This window comes from Protopterus annectens, chromosome 9.part0, assembly GCF_019279795.1.
Source record: "Protopterus annectens isolate FY-2018-M chromosome 9.part0, PAN1.0, whole genome shotgun sequence".
Lineage (NCBI taxonomy): Eukaryota > Metazoa > Chordata > Ceratodontiformes > Protopteridae > Protopterus > Protopterus annectens.
Window position 1 is genome coordinate 1,166,450,272 of NC_056743.1, and position 21,343 is coordinate 1,166,471,614.

Here is a 21,343-nt window from a genome sequence, read left to right on the forward strand (position 1 = left end):
TCTTTAATATCAGAGGTCATTCTTGAAACCCATATGGCCTGACCCTTTACCAATCCTTTCTTCTGAAGGTACAGATGATTGCTACTGTAGTGCAAGTATGCATTACAAAAGGTTTCTTTCCTGTAGAAGTTGAAAATAAATTTGTTGTAACACTGAGAAATCCTAACATCCAAGTAACTTATACTCAGAAGGTCCCATGAATGTATAAACCTAAAGTAACCACTGTTACTATTCAGATATTCCATAAAATCACCAATTTGATCTACTGTACCATCCCACAGAATAAAAATTTCATCCAAAAACCTCACATAAAGATGTAAGTACCTGGCAAAGGAACTCTTCAGAATAAATTCATCCTCCCCTCCCAGCATGACAATGTTGGCATAGGTGGGGGCACAAGCTGCCTCCATCACAATACCCCTAATTTGCTGGCAAAATTCACCTTCAAAATGGACAAAATTATTGTCCAAAATGAGTTCCATCAATTCAACTTGAAGCCTAATCCTGTCTTCTGAAATGGAAGAAAATTGTTGCATGGTATTGTAAAAAAATTCCATCCCCTCAATTTTGGGAATACTAGTAAAGAGGTCCACTACATCATTAATAAGGAAGATGAGCCCTTCTTTCCATAAATCCTGTTTTAATTTTCCTAAAAATTCCAAAGAGTCTTTTAGGAGATGGGGAGTCTTGATCACTACTTCTTTACACCATTTGTCTACAAGGATGGACAAGGGATGAGTCTTATTCCCCCTACTGGTTACAATAGGCCTAAAAGGGGGTTTGTCAACATTTTTGTGGACCTTCGGTATACCAAAAATATACAATATCACTGGCTTTTTCTGTTGTAAAAATGTATGTGTCCACATCAATCCTATTTTCAAAAAAATATTCTTCTAGGTAGAAATCCAACCTTTGATAGGCTATCATAATCTCATTTTTCGACACAGAGGAATATGTCTCAGTATCATAAAGGAGGGATGTAATTTCATTCTTATAATCTTCTGTTTTAAAAATAACAGCCCCCCCTCCCTTATCGGGTTTCATCACTCTTAAGTCATTACTCTCTCTGATTTGGGTCAAAATTAAATTGCACCACCCTTTCTTTTTCACAACATGCACTTGATATAAATCATTAGTAACCACCTTCTCAAAAATTTGTACTAAGGGGTTTAAGGGAGGATTAAAGACACTATTCCTCTTCACATCATATTTGATTATTGACTGTCTCACTGTTAACATCCTTATCTTTAAAATATAACCTAAAGTTAATCTTCCTCAAAAATAACTTTAGTTCAATGAGTGAGTCAGCTATATTTACTGGCTCTGTAGGCACAAACTTATATCCCTTCAACAACAACTCAAAACGGTCTTTTGTTAACTCCACACCAGCATAATTGTAAATTTTAAAGTCCTGATAAATACCAATGAGCCCCTCATTAAAAAAAAATAATGTTGTCATTGTTGGCCCTTTGTTGTGGTGGTCCCACCTCTGCTTGCTGTGTGACTGTTGCCCTGAATCCACCATCACCTGTGTTTTTTTAGCTAGTCGTTCTGACCTTCTCACCTCCTGGAAACCCTGTGCTTCTTCTAAAAAGGAGTCAAGTTCCCCTATTGTGTTCCCAATTTCTTGTCTATTGGGGTCAAGTTCAGTTTCATACGATTTTTGCCTATGCTGTCCTGCCCCCCACCCATCAGAGTGCCTTCCTTTATTGATGGGTTTAGTACCGGGGATCCTATAAGCCCTATTGTCTTGATATTGTTTAAAGTCTCTAATTTTTTCATCTTTTTTAAAAATATGTTGTTGCTTTTTTTATCTACTCTTAACAGGGCTTGATTGTACAAGTGCTCATAATCTTCAAATAATAAATCATTTGTAATAGCTTCACGAGAGATGAAAGCACTTATTTGATGTGTTTTAAGTAATAAGATTAACAGTATTTTATTCAGGTTGAAGTCCGGTTAATTTCTACATATTTTACTGGTTTGGTGAAGTTTGGGCCATTTTTTGAGTTAATTTTGTGTCTTTAGTAAAGTAATGTTAAGGGCTAGAGTTATATTACTATACAAAGGATGCATCACACAAAATATGCCTTTAACCCCAACCCTACACATTACTGCCAAGTTCCAACCCCCCAGTGGCCCCCACATGCATACCTCTTGCCTTAAGGCACACACTCCCCCTTCCCCTAATCCTAATTTTTAGCACAAACCTAAACACTTTGATACACCTTTCTGATTGTATTAAATTACATTCCTTGTATAATACAGTGCACTTGTTAGAGCACGTTTTAAATTTATTGTTTTGAACATTTTTCCAGTAAGCAATGAAACAAAATGCATGAACCAATAATGACAAAACTGCCCATTTCAGAATATTTCCATAATAAAAATCTACTCAAACTTCTACAGTCCACCAGTATCAGTAAATATGCACAATCTCTGCAGAAGTAAAAGTCATCTAAATAATTTGACAGTAAAGAGATCTGTAACTAATTAAGAGGTTGCTGCTAGCAAACAACTTTAAATTTCATTGCTTCATCTACAAATAAAGTGCCTGTTGCCCTTGAGGAATAAATTGCCTATGTTACATTAAAACAATGATAAGCTAGTAATATTGCAATAGGGAATGGATGGCAAACAGATAACAAGTTCATAGTTACTAGGTATCTCCACCAAAGAGGACATTTTCAGGACGTAGCATCCACCCGCTTTAAAAGTACAACACAGTACAGTATCAGCAATCCATCTACATACTGTGGGAGTAGAACCCACAGCCTTCTGCATCAAAAGCAAGTATTCTACCTGTTGTGCTACTAATAACAACACAAATAAATTTGGCATAAGCAGTACTAAACTTATAGGTTCATAGGTTCATAGGTAAGTACTGGGCTATCGGCCCAAGGGCCTAAGTAAGCCTAGCCAACAAGGTTCCCTGGCTTACCCGACCCAAGAAAGTTATTTTCCTGTGACCCTGTCAAGCAGAGCCTCAAAAGTGATCCCTGGGGTGTATTTCCTATTTCCCATCCATTCATCAAGATTTTTCTTGAAGAGTGCTAATAAGGAACTTTGCTTGACATAGATGGGGAGCTTGTTCCAGAGTACGGGAAGTCTCTGGGACAGGAATCTATCTCTCCAGCATGTCCTGTTTATTGTGGTGACAAGGTTTAGGTCCCTAGAGCATGTAGCTTGGAGGGATTGGGATTTCTTTAGGTGTAGCATGTTCAACAGCTCTGGGTTTGACATAGATTTATATGTTAGGCAGAGATCATCTTGAAGTAGCGATATGCTACGGAGTAAAACTGGAGATTTTTGAGACAGTCAGTGAAGGGCATCCGTTTAAGGCCAGTAATCCTCTTTGTGAGGTACTTCTGTGGCCTTTCCAGCTGCTGCAGATGTCTAGTGAGGTACATTCCAAAAGGGGTGTTGTACTCTATAATGGGTCTAATGAGTGTCGAGTAGAGAGGAACAATAACCTCTTTTTTCCTGGAAGAGAACCCTTTTGTGATGAGGTGTGCCTTGTAGAAGGATTTCCTGACTATTGTGGCGATGTGATTATCAAAGGAGAGACTACTGTCCACCTAAGTCCCAAGGTCTCTTATCACACATTCGGCATTAAGTAGACTGCAATCCTATGTGGTAGTTCATAGGTACAGAGTTTTTACCAAAACGGATGACAATGCACTTTTTGGCATTGAGCTTGAGGCCATGGCTCTGACATCAGGCATCTGTCGCAGTGAGGCCCTTATGTAGGATGTCCACATAATTTGGGGACTTGACTGTGGCTCCTAGTTTGCAGTCATCTGCGAACTTTGCTAGCCAAAGGCCTTCTGTGTTAGCCTGTACTTCAGAGCAGTAGATACCAAACAGGAGAGGTCCCAGGACTGAACCCTGTGATACTCCACTTGTCACTGGTCTGAAGTCAGATTTGGAGTCTGCAACTTTTATAGTGTGGGTTCTGTCAGTGAGCCAGTTGGCAACCCATCTTGCGACGTAGGGATTTATACTTAGTTTAGTGAGTTTAGCTATAATTCCAGAATGGGGCATGGTGTTGAAAGCCTTGGCGAGGTCAAAATAGGCTGTGTGAACCACCTTACCTCATCTACGGCTTTGGTGACTGCCTCAAAGAAGTCGATCAGGTCCAGGAGGCATGATCCGCCTTTCATAAACCCAAACTGGGTGGGGTCCAGAGTTTGGAGGCTACCAATGTCTTTGTTTATGAGTTCCATGATGATATGTTCCATGGCCTTACAGACCAGGCTCATCAGGTTAATAGGGCAATAGTTCCAGGGATCAGTGGTGGCTCCCACTTTGTGGAGTGGTATAACTGTTGCTGTGCACCATTTAGTGAACACAAAGCCTGACATGAGGCTATGACTGAACATGGTGCTTAGGTGGGGAGCCAGTTCATTCTGAAGTTCGTGTAAAATGCAGGTTGGGATGTTGTCCGGTCCCATGGATGCTGTGTTTCTGGCTTTAGGGAGTGCAGATTTTACCTGCATAGTTGTGATTACAGGGACTCTGCATTCTTCCTGTATAGATATGGGCCCTTTAGGGGTGAGAGGGGGGTAAAGTTAGCACTGAACCTATCTGCCAGGATGATGGCAATATCAGTTGGTTCTGTAATTTTCATGCCATTGTGCTGTAACTCAGAGCAGATTTGGGTGTTGCCATTGAGATTCTTGACATGGCTATAAAAGCTTTGTGGTTGTCCTTGTCCTTAGAATCAGTGGTGATTTTGTTTTTGTAGCTAGTGTTGGAGGATCTTATAATGGATCTCAGCTTCTTACTGAGGCTGACCAGGGAGCTCCTCCACTCATGGGATTTTACTCTCTTTTGCAACAGTTTCTTCCTTCTGCTGTAGAGTTTGTTTAGTACAGGGGACCATCAGATTGGCTTCCTGTTTTGGAGGATAGCATCTTGGTTTTGTCTGGGATAGCACGATCAATGCACTTGTGTAAGTTCTTATAGAGTGCATTTGTGTAGGATTCAGCAGTCATAACTGTATTGTCCATCTGCATGGGTGTCATGAAGTTCACCACGTCTGTCTTAAGAAGCATGAAGTTGGCTTTGGAGAAATTTTTTACCATGGTTTCCTTAATGGGGGGTGGGGGTGGGGGTGGGATGCGGATATTTATGATGATTAGCTTATGGTCAGATCTTACCAACGAGGAGTTGACTTCAGGTGTGGAACACCGGTCACTCATGTCAGTAATGACTAGGTCTAGGATATTGTTGCCCCTGGTGGGGGTGTGGATAAATTGATCCAGGGCATTGGAATTTATGAATTTCAGAAAGCGTTGAGCGAAGGAGTTGGTACATGAGTAGTTTTCCCAGTTAATGGTGGGGTAGTTGAAATCGCCCATTATTAGGGTGTTTCGTTGAACCCTAATATTTTCCAGTATATCAAGAAAAGAGGAGTGGGACTCCTGGGGTATGGTGGGGGATCTGTAGCAAGCTACAATTTGGATTGCAGTTTTTCCCAGAATTAGTTGCACTTGGATGACCTCGGATGCATTATGCTGATCAACTAGCCTGGAGGTGTGGATATCCTTAATGAATATGGACACATCTCCACCTTTGGTGTTCCGGTCCAGGTTAGGTGGCCAAAAAGTATGGTATGAATTATAGCCTGTTAATGCAGGGTTGCTGTCTGGAGTCTTGAACCAGGTCTCAGTCACTGCACAGATATCAATGTTCTCCATTTTAAGGAGTGCCTCGAGGGAGTGCATTTTGAGATTTAGACTTCTAGCATTGAGTAGCATTACCCTCAGTTTTTGCTTGCCTGTTCCTGTTATGGTGGTGAATTTGTCATTTGACCCTTGCCTTAAAAAGGCACTATAGGGGCAGCAAGAGCCTTAGCCAGTATCCGGAATCCTAGGGTTGACAGCTGCAGGCCATCTCTGGCAAAGCATCATGGTCTGTCAACTATGTCATCCCAGGCAGGCAGATACTGGATCCCCTTAGAATGACACAAGAAGCTTAGCCAATTGTTGAAGTCAATCATTTTGACCTTGTACTACGGTATAATTTTGGGTGATGGCAGGATGCTACTCAGGGTTAGGGTCATACCTGCCTGGGCTACAAGATCGGAGAGTTCTTCCATGTCTCTTTTCATGTAGTCCAGGGAGGTACATCTCAGGTCATTCACACCAACATTGGCAATGATAGAGTCATATTTGTACTTGTTGTGGAGTGACCTGAGTGCATGGGTTATGTGGCGGATCCTGGCACCCGACAGACAGCTGACAGTAACCTTCTCCATGTTTAGCCTGGTGATTGGGACATCATTGTGCCTGACTATAGTCACCTATGACTAGTGTGTTGGGTATGTTGTTTTGCCTTATGGGCTGTGGTTGAGTGGCACACAGAGTCTGTGGGCTATGTGTCATTTGCGTTGTATTGGGGGGTGGAGGTTGGTGCATTTCTGCTTTGGAAGTCTCTGTTGCTTGAGCAGATTATTATTGAGAGCCTCCGTGAATGTTTTTGTGTTTCTGTGTGTGGACTTTGGTGGTGAAGGTTTAGTGGGACTATGTGTTGAGTGTGGTGTGGTGCAAGTGTTTACCTTCTTCTCTTGACTGTTAAGTTCAGTCTTGGTTGGAGAGAGCTTTACCTCCAGTTTGGCTAGATAAGTGCATCTCTCACAGGTTGTAGTGTTGGGTGGTAGGAGGAGAGGGTTGTCTGTGTACATGAGGCAATTGTTACATTGCCCCAAGACGCCCAGATTAATCAGATAGACAGGAGGGAACATTGGGAGCTGACCCTTGGACATGCCTGAATAAAAAACTATTTTCCTCTAGACAAGTGAGGAAAATGAGTACTAGAGCTTTTTTTCTCTAAGCAAGTGAGGAAAGTAAGTACAAAAACTATATTCCTCTAGGTAATGAGGAAGGGTGAGTGCTGTAGTAATTTGTAGCTTATTTAGTGCTTACAACAAGTTCTGAACAAGTGCTGAGCACAAATAAGCAAATTCAAGTGCTAAAACTGTATCTGAACTAGACTAGTTACAGGAAAGAAATAAGTGTTTGCAAATGTGGGCTTTTTAATCAGAAAGTTGAAAGAGATAGAAAAATTGCCCAAACAGCCAATAACTACAATTTCTGGGCCAGAAACCACTCCTTATGTGGTAGATAGGTTGCCTAGTGCTTACCACTCCCACTGATAAGCTAGCAGGCTTCTCTCCAACAAAAAGGCTTGGGGGCCTCAGGAGCTTATTTGACACATTTCCAGTGCTGCATAGTTCTCTCCCCCTCAAGAACTATGCAGCACAAGAAATCTGAAAAATAACAAAATTTATTTTGGAGGGGGTCCTAAAGCCCAAAACCAGGGGCGTAGTTTAAACATTGCTTGTATAATCTTAGAAAAGTTGCTGTTACCATGCACTTCCTAAAATTATGGAAGTTTCACACACACACACACACACACACACACACACACACACACACACACACACACACACACACACACACACACACACACACACTTTTTAAGTAAAAGCTCAAAAGTACTGGCTGCAGCTTTTAATAAGCACCTATAAATCACAACCTCCACCTGTTAAAGCAGTAATGCCAAACAGGTTAGAATGGTGCCAGAACACAATATGCACCATCTGTGTGGCACAAAGCTGTAAAAGGGATGTTCTTCCCCCTCATCAATGACATTGCTCTAGGTCAGATGGTCACCCAAGTGCCTCATACTTTCATCAAACTGTATTTTCAAACAGTCATATCATTACCATTTATTAATATTCCACAAATGTATTTTTACATGTTATCTGTATGACTATACTATGTGAAATTAGAACAGAGAGAAAAAATACTGCACTCTACTGTAAAAGTCATTTTTTGGCAGGAGTCTGTAGGATGTGTACTGTACTGTGAAATTTAGCCTACCTAAAATAGGCAGAGTCTGTCCTAGTGTCTTTACCTTAAAGCAAAGGTAGAGAACTTCCTTATTCTAATCATGTTACTTGGCATAATATGCTATTTACTGTTTTATTCTGGGCTGTGATGTTTGTTAGATACTCTTAACACTGGAAATGTGTCAGATAAATAAATGATCATTGACTGTATCCTATTTCATATGAGCTTGGATGTTGCCCAGCTCTGTCCCAAAATATTTTGCCCCACAGGTGCTGTATGAAATTAACTTCTGCATAATTTTTACTATTTTAGTTTGCCAAGTAAAGTCATAAAGTGAATACAGTGAAAATCAGGGGTAGAAGTAATTGGAAAATATAAAAATTACAAGTCTATTTCATCAGCAACCATAGCCTTGTAACCGAACTTTCCATCTGTTTTTGAAACATAGTTTACAATTTTTCTTAGCAAAGGATCCACCATTCCCTCCAGCAGGGCAATCTCCAAACAGTCACAGGGAATTTGATGTAATACTATCATCTTTATTTCCATTTCTCCTGCCTCATCCTTCCCTGCTATACTGAACAAACATCTTTAAACAATTGTGCTAGAGTTCATTTCAAGTGTAAACCAACACTCATCACTTATATATTTGCTTGTTTTAATCTTGCATTATGACGAGACACCTAAAATCAGAACATTTATACAGACAAATTATTATATGCTGCATCCATTTTCTATTTTATGGAAGCTCACTTTCTATATACAAAGAATACTTATCCAGCAACTGATCAGTCATGCTGTTTATCTATCACACACAAATGCCTGCCTGCTGTTAAGTAAAAGTGTTTTTGCAGCCATTAATTCTCTCACAGACTCACACGCAGATATAAGTTTAGAAGGAGGAAGAAGCCTGCAGCTGTTAATTCTTTTGCACAACGCACATATAAGTTTAGGAGGAGGAAGCCTGCAGTGGAGTGCAGCCATTAAGTAAATTAAGCATTTCTCTAACTCACACACTCACACATATACGTTTTACTTTTAATACATTTTTTTACCTGGTGGAGGAAGCCTGCAGCCATTAAGCAAATAAGTATTTCTCTCGCATGGCTAAGTTTAGAAGGAGGAGGAAGCCTGCAGCTGTTAATTCCCCTTGCACGATGCACATACAAGTTTAGGTGGACGAAGTCTGCAGTGGAGTGCAGCCATTAAGTAAAATAAGCATTTGTCTGACACACATTCACACATATACATTTTTACTTTTAATACATTTTTTACCAGGTGGAGGCAGCCTACAGCCATTAAGCAAATAAGCGTTTCCATACGCACATGTAAGTCCATCTCTATTTACATATTTGGAGGAGGAGCTGGGGAAGAAAGATGTGCTGCCTGTATGCACTGCTGCAGCCTTAGCACAAACCGACCGGAAGAAGCTGACGTCATTGCACATGCCTTGTACATGATGACATCGGGAAAAAAAAAAATAAAAAAAAAATAAAAACAAAAAAAAAACAGGAAATTCGGAAATTAAAGGGGCCACGTGGGAATTCGTGGCACCCCAATATTTTGCCCTCAAAACCGGTATTTACCAAGAAAGTTGATACGGTTGAGAGGTATGCCCACAGAAAAAGCTCAGCAGAATGTGTATTTTCTATACTCAGTACTGTCCAGAGTGCTGAGCCTGTTTGTATGAAGGAGGATGAACCAAATTAAATCTCACAATTTTTCTTAAGCATACAGCCACATTTCCTCATTGCTTAACACCACACAAATCTGGAAGGCAATGACAACAGTTATTAATATCATAAAATTTTGGCAATAACATTTCAAATATAAACTACAGCATGAACGTCACAGTATCTGTCAGCAATTTCTCCCATAAATCTTGCAAACCTTTTCACAAGTTCAAGTTTAATTCATGAAATGCAAATCAGGTATGCGCTAACACTTTGCCATCATCTACGCAAATCAGTTTCTCTGTGATCCGCCATGTGAAGAGGTGTTTAGTATGCCTTGCTTTGGTCACTGGTCTGTTATTTTCCATTACATGGAAAGGAACTCATAAACACAAAAGAAGCATAGAGACATGTGTGCTTGACTGAACACATACTTTCTTTTTTTTTTTTTTTGTTTTTGCAAAAACAAAAATAACAGAATATATTAACACAATTTATATATCATGTGTGCCCTGCAGCAATGCACTTGCAACTGATATAGCAGTACTTGAGCCATTGTCAAGAAGACTACAGCAGTACAGAGCAGAACTGCATTGTTACATTTGGTATGGGTTTATACTGACACCAGACATTGGTCATCCATGATAATATCACATTGATATTATCAGTAAATTCTGTTAATGTAGACATCAGTTCATCTAGATATGAATATACACACCTTCAGCCTTGTGTGTTTGTGTGTGTGTGTGTGTGTGTGTGTGTGTGTGTGTGTGTGTGTGTGTGTGTGTGTCTGTGTGTGTGTGTGTTGTGTGTGTGTGTGTGTGTGTGTGTGTGTGTGTGTGTGTGTGTGTGTGTGTGTGTGTGTGTGTCCATGAGTGTGTTGTCTAAATGACATCCTGAGAAACAGGTGCATGTATGGCTCAGTTCTGCATACTGCATTCATTACTGCTTCTTTCAAATAGGTTACCAGGATGTATTTTTTTGCAAATTGCAATCACACATTGATACCCAAGTCCTGCCTCTGTACACAAGTTTCATAACGGTATATGTTACCTGCAATACATTGATGATGTCATCCTCTATAAAGTGCACTGTGACAATGATAAAATCAAATGTCTGTGATGATGTGTGTTAAGTACTGTGTTCTCCAGGTTGTAACTAGTTAGGTAGAGGAGCAAACTGCACAACAGCCAACTTGGATGTGTGCCTGCATGTCTGAGTGTGTGTGTACATATTCAGAAGAGCTTGACTCCAGGTCCTGTTGACCTCACTCAAGCATCATCCAGAAAATATTTTTATACTGGTACATGACTCTACAGCAATTTCTTTCCATCACACCATCATCTTCTCACCATACACTGATGATGATATCCTCTTTAAAGTGCACTCTGACAGTGTTAAAATTAGAAATCTCTGTTGGTTCTAGTCTCATGTTGTATGGAATCCAGCTTGTATACCCACACTGATGTTATGATCAAATCTGACCTCAATCAACTTGTGTGGTTGGTACTATATTACAGTAATTGTGTGATGTTTTGAATCTCTTTTCATTTGCCACCCAATAGGAGAACATTTTACATAGCCTCATGAATCCAGTGTCTCCTGTTCCCTCTGTACACATAACATCATTTCTGTAGAATGCTGAGGATCTCATCATCTCAAAGATGCATACACACATCTTGAAGCAGAGCTCCACATATTATGTGCAAGCCAACTCCAGAAAACTGTTTGTGCGATTGTTAATTCTGTCATGGGGTGGTTCACATGTCATATATGGACAGAGGCAGTCTGTAATACAATCAAACACATACGCACATCACCCCCAGTATCTTCCAGTACATAGATATAGCTGTTTTGGTTTAAATGGTATAATAATAGCTAAGATTTTATGTGCTTTTGACTGTTAGCCTAGCAATGCCTTATGACACTTTGAAGCTTGCACATATCAATGTTGCTGTCAATTACATGTGCTGTGTTGAGATGTGGATGTTCTGTATCCCAATCTGTGATTTGGTTACATGTTCCTTCCATAACAACTGTTGACATGGAATGATGCTACGCATATTGTTGCTTTTTTAAGATGTGTTCTTGTAGTGGAGTATATCAACATTTTACACAGTTCTCATTCAACCATCACAGTCGCACCTGCAGTACTCTAGAGGTGTGCATGTGTACACCTAGCATCTGGAAATGTTATCTAACATACAGCAGTATTACAGCATCTTGATTACACAGGCACATATGCATGGATTCATTCATTCATTATATTCATTATATACATAAGCATATGACATGTTCAGATTCACTTGCAACCTTGGGGAATTCATTGTATTTACAATCGTGTTTCCATTCACAAGGATTATTCAGGTGTTTCACAGCAGCATTGAGGGACTGTCAGCATTTGTGTCTTTAAATGTTCTGCATGAACCATATCCAGTCTAAGTTGTAATGTGTCTCTATATGATGTTAAGGCCTTCACCCACACATTTCCACTGATAAACATATAGGCATATGACGTCTAACTGATGTAGTTACATGAAAAAGGTTGAACTGTATGACTGTGTTAGCAGTTTCACTGTGTTGCATGCAATTCATACCAGCATTGCATTTGGAGGTGATGTCACAAAGCATTTTGTAACTTCATCTGAAATCGTAAGAGGAATACCCAGCAATGCACAGATCTGTTGCAGATGGCACTACCCATACTCAGCCAGAGGAAACAGACAACCTGCTAGCTGATAGATATGGCTCAATCTTCAACCATCTGTCCCCATCTGTCATCACCCAAAGTATACCTGCCACCATTCCTCAGCCTATTATTTCAAGAGAGCAGGTTATCTCTGCCCTGTCTAAGGCTAAAGATATGACATCAATGGACCTTGACAAAATCCCAGGTTGCCTTTGAAATATTTTCAAACCTAACCTAGAAGACTCTCTTGGATCCCTATTTAACTACAGCCTCCAGAGCGACTATGTTCCAGCAGAATGGTGGATGCCAAGAGTCATCCCTCTGCACAAGGGGGTACCACTAACATACCCAGGGAATTATAGACACATAAGCCTGAATAGCCTCATCAGTAAGTCCATGGAAATAATCAACTTTATTAACAAGGGCATAGGTAATCTCCCAAATCTGGAACTAACCCAGATCAGATTCATTAAGTGTAGATCATGTCTGTTAAATCTGGTTGATTTCTTTAAGAAGGTCACCAAGGCCATGGGTGAGAGAAAGACTGTGGTCCCACCTAACTTGACCTGGCCAAGGCATATGACACAATTCACCACTCAGATATTATATAGAAACTCTCTCAACTGGGCATAACCCCCTGCATCACCAGGTGGGTAGCCAAATAGCTCATTGATAGGACACATGCTGTTAAAGTGTGTGAATTCACATCTAGCAAGAGGCCAGTCACCAGGAGTGTACAACAGTGTTCTGTACCAGGCCCTTTCATGCTCAGTATTTATTTCTCAGAAGTCAATGTAAACATAGACAGTCTTTGCCTGATTAAGTTTGCTTCTGACTGCAAATCGTGGGCAATCACTGAATACACAAACAATATGGATATACCACAGAAAAGATTAACGAGCACAAATGATTGTTGCCAGAGGTAAAGAGTGAAAATAAATGCAAAAAAATCCATAATTATTCCCTTATAGAAAGCATATACCCAACCTAATTACAATAGAGACAGTGCCCTCCAATAGTAGACTCAATGGTATGTGATCTGGGTATTCAGGTTGATACTAATCTGAACTTCAACCACCCTATGTCCACAGTGGGGAGAAAGTCCTTCTATGTGGCACAGCTCATAATTAAGGGCATGACATCCATATCAAAGGATATTATAATTCTGTTGGCCCTCATCACACCAGTAACTGAGTGCAACTCACCCTTTGTCATGCATCTTACCAGATATCTGCAACAGCTAGAGCAAACTCAGAGCTTTCTCTCCAGGAAGATACAGATTATAAAAAACATTAACCTACAAGGCAGTATCCAATCTGGCCCTAATGGAAATGTTACACATTCATAAATCAAACTGTATGAGGGTCACTCATTCCAAGAACTTTAACTTAGCCTCTGGCATAACTAAATCATGCTGGAGAGATAGATAGATAGATAGATAGATAGATAGATAGATAGATAGATAGATAGATAGATAGATAGATAGATAGATAGACAGACAGACAGATAGATAGATACGTCTCTCAGACACTACTTCTTGCCTGGAACATGCTTGCCATTCAAGTAAAGCAAGCCCTTCCCTGACCCTCTTCAAGCACAGCCTAGATCAATAGATGTGTAATTGTAAATTTACTCTTGGAGAAGTGTCCATGTCCCCCATGGACAGAGGCAATTAGTATTACATACCATAGCATAGGGTTATAACTCTGTGAACTTCATTCACCTAGTTGATGAAAATTGTTAAACTCAGGTTTAATCTGGCTAGGCTTGTATGGGCTCTTGGGCCATTAAACTAAACTCTTATGAACCTGTGAAGTGCAACTGTAGCATAGATACAGCTATAGTGTGACTATACTACACCAAGGACATACAATTATATCACATCAGCATTACAACTTGATAGTTTGCACAAACATATATGGATGTCAGGATTTCATGTCAGTATAACATTCTGACTGGCAATGTCAAGGGGACAGTGCTCGTGTGTCAAATGTCTTGAGTTTTGACATATGTCATTTGTACAATATTACAGTGACAGTTTACCAATCAATGACACTTGGCTTTGCACTGCTGTACTTCCTCTGCACATGGGCATAGTCAATGCATTGCCATCATTGTCACATACTGCTGTACCATTCATTATAACGGATCACTTTTTAATTCACACATCAATTGCAGATGCATCAGACAATATCCATTAGTATTACATGTGTCAGATGCAAGTAATACCCAGATGTGTGGAGAGAATCCCCTCATAATAGTGTGGCATTTGTACGTATTGTTATTGGTATAGCCAATACCTATGTCAGTCAGGGATGCTTTAGTCATGTGTAGCACATTTGGCACAGTGAGCTCCCACACATCTAGTATGCCATACAGAACTACTCCATGGGATGTATACCCATACAGTGCAGACTTCCCTTTAAGGTATTCTACTAGATGCTTGTGTGATATGTCTTTCTGTGTTGCACTGAGTAAATACACAGCTCAGTGATGACATTGATGGTATGGGTTTGATTCTTGCAGGTGGTAATTGTGTTTTATATGTCATGCAAACCTATCTTCTGGCCATGATTGGCCCTGATTTTTAACTCCACTTTTAATACTGTCCCTCATAAACCCTCCAAAAATTGGTTATTTTTGGAAAAGGAGTGGTGAGTTCCACTTTAAGAATAAAGAAAAACATTACAGTTGTACATGTCTGCTTCTGAAGAGCATGTATAATACGTTACACTCACATATTCTGTCAGTGCCACAGATAACGGTTGTAATATTGTAAAAGTGCTCGTGATTGTGCCTGTTTCTGTCTATATTTGCCCAGGAGTCTGTTGCTATGTGTCCCTGATTAGTTGAGAGATATGGTGACATGTCAGTCATATTCAAGCAATTCATTTTTCAGATCTTTAGAGCATGCACATTCCCCTAATTTATATACCGTCCTTGCTAAACATGCTCTGCAGTGAGCATGTCAGTGATGTTTATATCACAAAACATTCACCTCCACTGACATGTAACCTTGAGGAACCATCACATATATACTATAATGTGTGTTTTTTATTATAATACACTCAAGAGGTGTAAACAGCAGTATGTATTGCACTAACTACATATGTGCTTAATGTTATGCTACTGGTTTGTGCTGGAAGTGTACATACATTTACATATCCTATTTTTGGGACATTGACATATTTACCATGTCCTATTACTCTTTATTCATTCCTATCATACATGTCTTTGCCAATTTTCATCAACACACTTTCTTTACCCAGTGTATATTTCCTTGCATTTGCCCTTGCAGTTTAACCCAGCACCCCCATCCTTCATTTTATTATTCAAATATTTTTTATTGCCATTGCTCAGTGTACACTTTATTTTACTGTGTCATTACTGATTGTATTGCAGTAGTTTTACCCCTGGTAATCATGGTAATTGTTCATGCAATCTTGATGAGCATGTTTGCCCGTAAACAAACCTGAATGCATTCTCTTTCTCGGCTCATACTGCTCTGCACAGTTTCCTGGTTGGCGAAACTGTTGCCAGCTATGAGACCATGCTTGCATTCATGTAAGCGTGATGAGCAGCATGAATATGCGATTAGCGCTGCTACTCATCATTTCTTCTTCTTCCTCATTATTTTTTAACTTGTCTAGCTATGTTTTAAGTAATTCTGATATCAGCCTTCTTAATAGAGGCTTATCTTTTGTGCCTTCCCAAGCCAGCTACCTTCAGGACATTTTGATAGACATTAGAGTCTTTAGTCGCAAAGTAGCATTAAAATTGATGTTTTACAGTGAAGGAAATAATAATCAAGTAAATAGGAATGATGCCCTATGTTATAAAAAGAAAAGTACGTATTGCCCACCATTGCCAAGTCATGTGGAATGCTTTGTTAAGCTGCGTGAAAAGAGTTTTTATGACTATTTCTATCAGGGCAATAGGAAATGTATGTACTTTAATATGAATACAGATGAGAGATTGTCACTACAAGAGTTGATAGAAGAACCCTCGATTATCATTAGACCCGCTGATAAAGGGGGAGGCATAGTGATACTAGACACTGAGCAATACAATGCATCTATGTTGTTAATGTTAAGTGATCAAGACACATATACTGAAATTTCATACAGATTATTAAATGGAATATTAGATAGAATTAAAGATGAAATATATGACATGTTGATGTGTCGCCAAATTAGCAAGGAATTATACGACTACTTTAATGTAGGATCTCCACAGATACCACACATAAAAGCATTACCCAAAATGCATAAAGGAATATTTCCACCTCCTCTCAGGCCCATAGTAGATGGTGAAGGATGGGCCACGCAAAATATTTCTATATTCCTAGAAAAGAGTTTGAGGCCCATCATGAACCAGATCCCCACCATATTAAGAGATAGCTATCAGCTGTTGGAAATGTTGGATAATCTTGCTGTAGAATTAATTCCTGGGGTCCACATGTTAATCACCCTAGACATACAAAGTCTCTTTACATGTATCCCCAACGACCAAGGAATACAAAGCGTTAGGGAGTTACTTCAATTCTATCCTGAAATTAGTAGAAACAAGAACATACTAATATGTCAGTTGTTGGACATGGTTCTTTCCAATAATGTTTTTTCCTTTTCTAACCATGTATATTTACAGAAGTGGGGTGTTGCCATGGGCACACCCTGCGCTAACACCTACGCTAACTTGGTTGTGAACTGGTGGGAAAGAGAACATTTGTTTAATCACTACATGTTTAAGAATGTTGTTCTATATTCTAGATTTGTAGATGACATCATAATTATATGGGAGGGTACAAGGGAGCAGTTCTCCAGTTTGTTACAGCATATGGAAAGTACTACAAGCTTCCTAAGATTCACCATGGAAGCCTCCTCCACCGAAATTAATTTTTTGGACCTTAATTTAAGGATGGAAGAGGGGAAAATTATATCTAGAATCCATAGAAAGAGCTGCTGGAAGAATGCTTTGCTGAGTTATGATAGCATGCACCCCAGGCATGTCTTTAGAGGCATAGTGAAAAGTCAGTTTATTAGACTTAATAAACTGTGCAAAAGACAGACAGATCTCATGATAGAGGCAGATGTAATGGAACAATTATTCCTGAAAAGGGGTTATGATAAGAAAATGGTGAGGGAGATTAAAGATCAAATACTTAAGGATATGGATAGGCCATTATTGGAGAGGAGTGGGTGGAGATTCTACAATAATAGTAGGAGGAGATCAAATTTCAAATTCCAAGAAAGGATGCAGTTCTTGACCACATACACCAATGACAATAAGAAAATTACACAAATTATAGAACAGCATTGGCCGGTATTGACTGTAGATGAGAGGACAACAAAATTAGTAGGAGAAACACCAAGATTCATCTACAGAAATAATAAAAACCTGAAAAGGTTGTTGTGTAAGACACATAAGAAAGAGATGCATTTAGTTCCAGAATTGGATATCAAAGGAACTTTTGCATGCAATCGATGTAATATGTGTCAGTTCATTACAAGGGTCCAGGAGTTTGTGCATCCAACTCTGAAATATGAATTCAAACCTAATTTCTATGCCTCTTGCAATACTTGCAACGTTATTTATTTAGCAACATGTGAAAGCTGTACAGCATTCTACATAGGACTCACAAAGAGAGAATTCAGGAAAAGAATATACAACCACATATATGACATAAAGAAAAATAATGAAACTAATGCACTGGCCAAGCATATAAAGCAATATACATCACATAGTTTTAGGTTCAGGATATTACAAGTAATTGGAAAAGATAGAAATGGAGGAGAGACAGTGAATATCCTTGAACAAAAGGAACTACACTGGATTTTAAGGATGAGAGCACATCATCCACCTGGTTTAAACCAGTATGTTCCCATGGGACCCATGTTAAGATAAGATTAGCATGAAGGATAGATTGGTTTATATTTGTTGGTCAATGTAGATTATGTGTGATGATATATAGGAGATTCACCAATTTATGGGTATGGGCTATTGAACTATACATACATATTTTCTTATGAGCTTTATGGTGTGGTGTTGAATGAACTATATTTATAGTGAACACTGTAGCGTCTATGATATAACAAAATTAAATTTAATATTTTGCATATTTTGGTATAGACTCATGTCTATATATACATACATTATAGGTTCTTGATATAATAATTTTATTGTTTTACATACATATTTATTCATATTTATTTTATATATATATATGGTTTTTATATATTTACATGTATATTTTTTACATACTGTTAAATGTCAATTTATTTTGATTGTGTATATATATATGGTATAGGACTACTAATGATGGTCTAGCCCATATGCACTTTGCACTTAGCACTTTAAATAACAATAGTTAATTGATACATATAGTTATTTATTTACATCTATATCTATATATATTTACTTGTATGCTGTTTTTTCATGTATTTAATCATATATATTTATTGGTCCATATATGAGTTGATATGCATATGTCAGTCAGGGATTAATACATGCTTATAAGTTTTGCACTATGCACTTTATTTGTTTATATATGTAGGTACATATATATATATATATGCATATTTATGCGTATACATATATATGTATGTATATTCTGTCTATTTATATATTTATTGATATATCATTACTTTTTATACTGTTCTAAATGGAAATTAGTATGTATATATATTTTGGCTATACATAATATGAAAGAAGCAGACAGAATGGAGTGGTAGTTAATGAGGTTTCTGGCTTGGATAAGTGCTAGATATATGGGGAAATATTTTGAGACCTACTAATACATATGTTATAGATAGACTATTCTATCTTCCTTTTTTCTTTGTCTCATTTTATTTTAATGTTTATTCATACATATTTTTTGTATTTTATTTAACTGAATATGATCAATGTCCTATATGTATATTTAGGTATTTTATATATGTATATACAATTCTACATATAATGCTGTAGAATAGAGACTAATAGGTACACTAGATTAAGCACAGTCTCACTGTGACTTTAAGAAACAGTTACGTTGCTTAATAGAGACAGGTGGTTTTAATAAGTAAATTAATTGTATTAATTAAAGGAATGCATATACTATATAAACTGAGCTGCTTCATTGTATATTGAAATCTGATGAAGCGTATTACAAATACGTGAAAGCGCTCATTTCGTTGTTCTCTACTTTATGGAATAAAGAAGAAGTTTGCTTTATCCTGGACTGAATTTTGTTTCTGTGGAAATAGTGATTGAAGTAGCCGTTTTGTCTTGGTTCACTTGTGTTCTACATTTGCATGCTAACATGTAAACTTCATGTAGGCTTTGTGGGAGGCCTACACAGAATTTATTGAATCCCCATGAATGTCTCTGGTGCAAAACTCTGGCTTACAAACACTGATAATAATAATCCGGTTGTCAGAAACACACATGCTACACCCACCACACATGGTATGCACCCCACACATATCCCTACTTATACTGAGGCACTTAAATGAAATCTTCTCAAACCCCAAAGACTTCCCAGACATTCCATCCACAAATATTATCCTCAGCAAATCCAGAAACTCTCAACTTAAACAACACCTAACACTGCACATACAGCCACACCCAGTGGAGGCTCAATTTTCTTGTCTATAAGGCAAGTTAATGCACTACCCAGGACTCTAGTCATAGGGGACTCCATTGTACAACATACTGATTACCCCACTAACCAGGATGAACAAGGAGAAAATAATGGCCAGTTGTCTATCAGGGGCCAGGTTCCAGCAAGTTAAGCATGCACTCAAGTCACTGAACCACAGATACTAGTATGATTCAGTCATAGCCCATGTAGGTGTAAATGATCTTAGATGTACCTCCCTAGACTATATGAAGGGAGACATTATGGAGCTTTCTGACTATGTGTCAAAGAGTGGTATGTGTTATGCATTGAGCAATATTCTATCCTAACCAAGGAAGTTGCCACAATATGAACAGAAGATGATTGACTTCAAACATTTTTCTGTTAGTTTTTGGTGTCATTCCAAGGAGATCCAATATTTTTCAGTGTGGCTGGACATGGTAAACAAACCATTTTGCTTTTCCAAGGATGGTCTGCACATGTTCTTCTTGGCATTTGAATACTGGCTAAAATGTCCTCCCCCATAGAGCCATTTTTAGGCAATGCCAAATTAACACACCTTTCAACATTGCAAAATCTACCCAAGGAAATCTAAACTTGTTACATCTCAGTGCAAAGAGTCTAAACAAGAATGTTAACTCACTCCGGGATCTCCTCCCCTTAGAGAATGTGGACATATGTGCAGTCATGGACACATGGTTTAAAGACACAGAGAGTACCCCAGAACTGGAAGTGCTTTCCACACATTTAGACCAGCAACTGCACAGACAGGGACTAAAGGTGGAAGTGTCTCAATCTACATCTATAACAAGCATACCTCTAGGCTGGTCAAACAGGATGACATACTGGAGTTCCTCCATGCCCAGATTGCCACAGACAAAGTCCGATACCATATTCTGCAAGCTATAGGTCACCCTCTGTGTCCCATGAAATCCATAGCTCATACACAGACGTACTGGAGACACTCACCATTCATCCAAATGCCATACTTATGGGGGACATTAATAATCCCACTATAATCTGGCAATCTTACATGACCCCAAATTTAAAGTCACAGAGACTCCTAGACTTTGTAAACATAAATACACTGGACCAGTTAGTTTATACACCTATTAGAGGTACAAACATATTGTTCATGGAAGACTGCTGCATTTCTGCATTCCACCCTGTCTTGTGTCCTCTGAGTTAACAAAACAGTCTCCTTCAAAATAAGAATCAATTCTGCAATCCCAGCAAACCCTGTAACAGAAACTACTCCAAGGCAAACTACCTTTTATTAAGTGATAACTCCTCTAAATTGCAACCCCCCCACTTGAAACCCAGATAACATAGCAGCCTAAATGGAATTATCCACAGACCTCCATAAAATCATGTCAATGATTGCATAGAGGCTGCTATGCCTATCAGAGGTAAACCCAAAAACTAACTCAAAAAACAAACCACTCTGATGGAATACAAAATTAAACTGGTTTTAAACAATCATAGCAACAATTAGGAAGTGTTA